Source organism: Geotrypetes seraphini, chromosome 1, assembly GCF_902459505.1.
Source record: "Geotrypetes seraphini chromosome 1, aGeoSer1.1, whole genome shotgun sequence".
In the NCBI taxonomy this organism is placed as follows: domain Eukaryota; kingdom Metazoa; phylum Chordata; class Amphibia; order Gymnophiona; family Dermophiidae; genus Geotrypetes; species Geotrypetes seraphini.
Genome location: NC_047084.1, coordinates 297,054,684 through 297,062,549, shown reverse-complemented (window position 1 = coordinate 297,062,549; position 7,866 = coordinate 297,054,684).

Here is a 7,866-nt window from a genome sequence, read left to right as displayed (position 1 = left end):
GATCCTTTCGAGTAGTACTGTGTCCTTTTTCGTGTACGGCAACCAGTGTTGGATGCAGTATTCCAGGTGCGGGCGCACCATGGCCAGGTACAGCAGCATGATAATCTTCTCTGATCTGTTTGTGATCCCCTTCTTAATCATTCCTAGCATTCTGTTCGCCCTTTTCGCCACCACTGCGCATTGCGCGGACAGCTTCATTGACTTGTCTACAAGTACTCCCAAGTCTCTTTCCTAGGGGCTCTCTCCAAGTACTGCACCAGACATCCTGTATTTATGCATATGATTTTTGTTGCCGACATGCATCACCTTGCACTTATCCACTTTGAACCTCATTTGCCATTTTGCGGCCCATTCCTCGAGCATGTTTATGTCTCATTGTAGGTCTTTGCAATCTTTCTGTGTCCTCACTACTCTGAATAACTTTGGATCATCCACAAATTTAATCACCTCACTCATCGTACCAATTTCCAGGTCGTTTATAAATATGTTGAAGAGCATGGGCCCAAGCACCAAACCCTGCGGCACTCCACTCATGACGCTTTTTCAGTCCGAGTATTTTCCATTTACTCCCACTCTCAGTTTCCTATCCGCCAACCAGTTTTTAATCCACATGAGTATTTTACCCTCGATTCTGTGGCTCGCAATTTCTTGTAGTCGTTCATGCGAGACCTTGTCGAACACCTGAAAATCCAGATTTACAATGTCAACCGGGTCACCCTTGTCTATCTGCCTGTTTACTCCCTCGAAGAAGTACAGTAAGTTTGTCAAGCAAGATCTTCCTTTGCTGAAGCCGTGCTGGCTGGTCTCCATCAGATTGTGTCCATCAAGGTGATCAATGATGCAGGCCTTTATCAGCGCCTCTACCATCTTTCCTGGTACCAAAGTCAGACTCACTGGTCTGTAGTTTCCCAGATCTCCCCTCGAACCTTTCTTTAAGATCGGCATAACATTCATCACTTTCCAGTCTTCCGGAATCCTTCCTGATTTGATCTACAGATTGGCTATTAGTTGAAGCAGTTCAGCTATAGCCCCTTTCAGTTCCTTGATTACTCTTGGGTGGATGCCGTCTGGTCCCGGGGATGTATCGTTTTTAAGCCTATCAATCTGCTTGCATACCTCTTCTAGACTGACCGCCAACCTTGCAATTTCCTGTCTTCGTTTCCTGTGTATAGCCTGTCGGCTTCTGGTATATTGGATATATCCTCTTCAGTTTGTCGGCGATGGCTTTGTCCTCCTTTAGTACTCCCTTTATTCCATGGTCATCTAATGGCCCCACTGCTTCCTTTGCGGGTCTTTACCCCTTAATATATCGAAAGAACGGCTTAAAAATTTTTGCATCCTTGTTCATTTTTTCCTCATAGTCTCTTGTGGCCCCTCTTACCACCTTATGATACTTGCTTTGATGTTGTTTGTGCTTTTTCCAGTTTTCATCCATTTATGTCCTTTTCCATTCCTTAAACAAAGTTTTCTTGTCTCTGATCACTTCCTTCACTGCTACAGTGAGCTACACCAGTTCCATGTTCTTTTTCTCTTGGAACTCTTGTTGATATGCGGTATATATAGATTTTGTACCTCGGTGACTGTGTCCTTAAAAAGGGACCATGCTTGCTCTAGCGTATTTACAATGCTTATCCTCTTCCTAATCTTCTTCCTTACCATGACTCTCATCCCTTCATAGTTCCCTTTTCAGAAGTTCAGTGCCGTGGCCATCGTTCTGGATCAATTTTTTGTTCCTGTTTCCAGGTTGAAATGGATCATATTGTGATCACTGTTTCCCAGTGTCCCTTCTACTTCTATACCTTGTGCCGGTCCTCGTAGTCTATTTTAAATTAAGTCCAGAATTGCATTTCCTCTCGTATTTTCCTTAACAAGTTGTTTCAGGAAGCAATCGCTACAGCATCCAGGAACTTGGTCTCCTTACTGCAGCTGGAGGTGCCTAAGTTCCAATCTATCCCCGGATAATTGAAGTCGCCCATGATAACTGCATTTGTGTTTAATCTCTTCCGTCATTTCTCCATCAGTCTCTTCGGACTGCCCTGGAGTCCGGTAGTAGATGCCGATCTTCGTATCCATTCCATTTGTTCCCAGTATTTTGGCCCATGGAGACTTCACCTTATTGTTCATTTCCAGCATGTTCTCTCTGGTAGACTCAATTCCCTCTTTTATGTATAGGGCAATAGCCCCACCTTTTAGTCCTACTCTGTCTCTGCAGTATAGCTTGTATCCCGGTAGCACCAGTGTCCCAAAGTCCCAAGGGTCCAATGTCTGACATGCTGGAAAAGGCTCTTATTAAAGTAGTTTGGGTTTAGCAAGGGTGGATGTATGATGCATTTACCCCCAGCCCTGCTGCATAATTGTCGGCCCTTTCATTCTCTCCCTTATACAAAAGAGTTTTGCTTCTGTCACTGTTCCTATTTCGTGGAAAACCTCTATCATTACTCCAATTAGGAAAAACATGAAAATAACCCAAGACGACATATCCAATTACCGTCCTATTTCCAATTTACCTTTCCTAATGAAGCTCACTGAAAAACTAGTCTTTGAACAGCTGACTGATTTCATTGAATCCACAAACGCACTACATCCGAACCAAACAGGTTTCCGAAAACATCACAGTACGGAACATTCTATGATCGGCCTAGTAACAAATATTCATTATTATCTCGATAATCATAAATCTGTTGCGCTCTTCTCTTTAGATTTATCGGCGGCGTTTGATACAATTGATCACGAACTCCTGCTTAACCGTATGCAATCAATAGGCATAGAAGGACAAACCCTTGATTGGTTGACTTCCTTTCTTTCAGACCGTACTTCTAAAGTCAAATTCAATGATGCTTACTCTGAAAACTTTACATTACCATACGGAGTACCACAAGGGTCTATTCTTTCCCCTCTTTTATTTAATATCTTTTTATCCCCTCTTATTACTATTGCTCAATCACTGGGTTTCACAGCTTTCTCCTATGCAGATGACATTCAACTCATGCACCCTCTTAACCCTGAAATTGCAGAAGAAATAAAAACCATCAACGACAAACTAGAACAAATAAAAAATTGGTTAAACAATAATAAACTATCCTTGAATGTTCAAAGAACAAAAACAATGCTTTTTACATGGAAAGGTAACATAGCTTTAAAAGCTCCATTCTTTCTAAACGATTCTCCTCTTGAATCCGTCTCTCATATGAAAATTCTAGGAGTAATAATTGACACAGATCTCTCATTTCATAATCACATCAGCGAAACAGTTAAATCTTGTTTTTACAGACTCCGGCTTCTACGCTCTATTTCTACTTTCTTAGACCCCAAATCTATTAACATTTTGGTTCATTCGCTAATTATTTCAAAATTAGATTACTGCAATTCTCTCCTAATAAACATATCTCAGAAAGAAAGGAGAAGACTTCAAATTATACAAAATACCGCAATCAAATTAATTCACAAAGCTAAAAAATACGACCACGTTACCCCACTACTCATCAAATCTCACTGGCTTCCAATTTCTCACCGAATCACTTTTAAAACATTATTTCTAGTTTTCAAAACATTAATCTCAAACGAACCCCTATTTATTTCTAAAATGTTAGTCCCATATAATCCTCCTCGATCCTTAAGATCATCTTTATCTAATCAGCTTTCAGTTCCTTCATTAAGAATAATCGGCACCAGACGCAAAGATATGTTTTCAGTGGTTGCTCCATCCTTGTGGAACTCCCTACCAAATTTTATTAAAAATGAAAAAGATCTTATTTCTTTTAAAAAATTGTTAAAAACCTACCTATTTCAAGATGCATTTGATTTATGAAATGATTTATTTTATATTCTTACATGTCTTTAATTTTCATTTCTCTTGCTTCATTCTAATTATACCTATTGTATTACCCATTCTATGTAAATTCTAACAAATAATACAATTGTAACTTTCCCCTTCCTTCCTACCCAATCATGTTTGTCCACATTGTTTTGTCAATTGTCTACCTTAGTGAAATTACATGTATTGCCACAATCTGCTGGTTTTTAATTGTACATCGCTTAGATATTTTTTATAAGCGATATATCAAATGTAAATAAACTTGAAACTTGAAACTTGATAACCCAACATACAAGCAGAAAGTCATTGAACAAACTTTCACAGATAATCTAACAATTTCATTTCCAAATCAAATTGTATCACTAGGTAAACACTTCAGGGGGCCTTTTAGTGGAATTTCTGCAGAACCCTGAGATATTTAAAAGACAAATATTCCTCTTGCATTTTAAACCTTTTTTTTTTCTATTGTGGAATGCTTATTATGTGTTAGAATACAATGCAAAGAAAGAGACCCAGTTTGGCACTGAGCTGGGGGAACAAACAAATTTGAGAAGCCAGTACTATTCATTTACATGAGACTATGAAGCAGCAGATGCTGTTTTCTTTGAAGGAGGAAGGAAAACACAATGCATAGGAGAACATATATTTCCCAGGATAGTCTACGGAATGCACAAGGAATATTTTATTTGTCGTAGGTTAGATGCTTTCTGACATGCCTTTGGTCAGAGAAAGTACCGAATGTACAAGGCAAGTTACCATTCACACCCCAGTTTTCAGGGATTGTCTCTGATTTTACAACACTGCGCCCTTATTTCTCCTTGACAGGCCACCATTTATCCCCAACTCCATTGCTCAAGAGCAGGACGGGTGCCGGCGCTCCCACCAAGACAGCGCCTGGGGTGGAACTCCTCCCCCCACCCCCCTTACTACACCACTGCCTAGTGTACCTGAATATAACTAAACCAGGATCAAAATAAGGGAATGGAACTAACAAAAAACAACCAGGAAAATGGCCATACAGGAAATCATGTAGAAAGGTTAATTCTTCCAAATGAACTTTTTTGATGTAAATCAACTGAAAAGTTCTCAGCCCAACCAAGAAGACAATGATGTGGAGCTATGAAATTTACAAGTTATTCCATCTTAACAGTAGCACACATTAATGAATTTCCCCCTAATTATACATTCTAAATGCTAAATCTGTTCTCTTTTTCTATGCACTTTTGTATTGCTGAAAACAAAAAAGGGACTGCAGAGAGGAATGTACAAGTAACAGGAATTTGATTAAAAATCAATAAAATATGTTCCAAGAGATGGCTCTCATGTGCATGGGAACTGGACCCAACACGGTCCGTGTTTCTGAGAAACACTCCTTCCTCAGGGGTCCAAGTTGTCCTATGCTGCACTGGGTGAGAACCATATGGTTTAAAACAGTGTTGAATAGAATCCGTAAATGCTCCTGAATAGCTAACGCTCAGGGCAGCCACTGAATGTTACTTGTACATTCCTCTCTGCAGTCCCTTTTTTGGTTTTTTTTTTGCCTTGACTTGCTTACTGCAGACCAGTTGTATTTTTCTTCATTTTCATTTTTGTATTGCTGAACATGAAGATTTATTTTTCATTACATTGTTTATTTTAGTTTGTCCACCATACTTTGACAATCTCCCACTTTGCCAGTGCCTTCATAAGATACTGTTCCATTCTACCACCAGGACTTTGACTTTTGTGTGATCATAAGAACATAAGAATTGCCATCTCCGGATCAGACCGTAAGTCCATCAAGTCCGGCGATCCACACATGCGGAGGCCCCGCCAGGTATACCCTGGTATAGTTTTAGTCCCCATATCACTCTATGCTTCTCATAAGAAGATGTGCATCTAGTTTACCCTTACCCATATCACTCTACGCCACTCATAAGGAAATGTACATCTAGCTTACCCTTAAATCCTAGAACGGTGGATTCCGCAATTACCTCTTCTGGGAGAGAATTCCGGGTGTCCACCACTCGCTGTGTGAAACAGAACCTCCTGATATTTGTCCTGGACCTGTCCCCTGTCAGCTTCAGTCCGTGCCTTCTTGTCCATGTCACATTGGACATTGTAAATAACTGTTTTTCCTGCTCTATTTTGTCAATTCCTTTCAGTATTTTCAAAGTCTCGATCATATCCCCTCGCAATCTCCTCTTCTCAAGGGAGAACAACACCAGTCTCTTAAATCGTTCCTTGTAATCCAGGTTCTCCATACCTTTCACTAGCTTTGTTGCTCCCTCTCCAGCAGTTTTATATCCTTCTTTAGGTACGGAGACCAATGTTGGACGCAGTATTCCAAGTGTGGTCTGACGATCGCTCTATAAAGCGGCATTATTACTTTCTCCAATCTACTCGTGATTCCCTTCTTTATCATGCCTAGCATTCTATTTGCATTCTTCGCTACCACCGCACATTGCGCCAACAGTTTCAGGGTCCTATCAATTAGTATACCCAGGTCCTTTTCCTGTTGGGTTTTTCCCAGAGTTGCACCTGACATACTATACTTGTGTTCCTTATTCTTTCTGCCTAAGTGCATCACTTTGAATTTTTCCACATTAAACTTCATCTGCCATTTATCTGCCCATTTCTCCAATCGACTCAAGTCACTCTGGAGTTCCTCGCTATCCTTCTGCAATTTGATTGCCCGGCATAGCTTTGTGTCATCTGCAAACTTGATTATTTCACTGGATGTTCCATCCTCTAGGTCATTGATAAAAATATTAAATAAGATGTACCCAAGTACTGAGCCCTGGGGTACACCGCTGGTCACATTCTCCCAGTCCGAGAACTTCCCATTTATGCCCACTCTCTGCCTTCTGTTCTCCAGACATTTGCCTATCCATCTTAGTATATCTCCTTCTATTCCATGGCCTTGCAGTTTCCTGAGAAGTCTTACATGTGAAACCTTGTCGAACACTTTCTGAAAATCCAAGTATATAATATCCACCAGTTCTCCATTATCAATTTGTTTGTTCACTGTCTCAAAAAATTGAAGTAGGTTCATCAAACATGACTTCCCTTTCCTGAAACCATGTTGGCTGGCTCTCATCAGGTCGTGTGTGTCTAAGTGCCAGATTACGCTTCGAACTTCATGGTATAGCGGTATATAAGAAATAAATTATTATTATTATTATTATCCTTGATCAGTGCCTCAACCATCTACCCAGGGACTGACGTGAGACTCACAGGTCTATAGTTGCCTGGCACTCCTCTCGATCCTGTTTTAAATATCGGCGTGATGTTCGCTATCTTCCAGTCGTCCGGTATCTGTCCTGTTTTGATTGACAGGTTGGCAAGTTTTTGCAATAGTTCTCCGATTTCCACTTTCAGCTGTTTCAAGACTCTCAGATGAATTCCGTCTTGTCCAGGAGATTTGAGTTTGTCGATCTGGCGGTAAATCTGGTCTAAGTCCACTTCTACTGTGGTGAGCTGTCCTCTGTTACTCATTTGAACACTTTCACTGCTTCTGGGATTGTTGTGGTGTCCTCCTTCATAAAGACAGCACGCAAAGAAGGAATTTAGTCTGTCTGCAATTTGTTTGTCTTCCTTGATGTACCCTTTCTTTCCCTGGTCGTCCAGCAGTCCCACCATCTCTTTTGCGGGTTTTCTCCCTTTTACGTACCTAAAGAAGGGCTTGAAGTTTTTAGCCTCATGCGCTATTTTCTCCTCATAGTCCTTTTCGGCATCCCTCACCGCGCTGTGACATTTCTTCTGATCATCTTTGTGTCTGCTCCAAGCTTCAGTTGTTATCATGCGTTTCCATGTTTTAAAGGAGTCCTTCTTTTCTTTTATGGCTTCCTTCACCTCTTTAGTGAGCCACGCCAGCTCTTTTGCCTTTAGTTTTCTTTGCTTTGGACATCTGCAGAATGTAGAGGCTTTTGCTTCCGTGATAGTATTTTTCAGTAGGCACCATGCCTGTTCTACCGTTTTGACTTTGCCCATCTTTTTCGTGATCCGTTGTTTCTCCATGGCTCTCATGCTTATCTTCCCCTTATCTCATGTGTATCTTCCCCTTTTAAAGT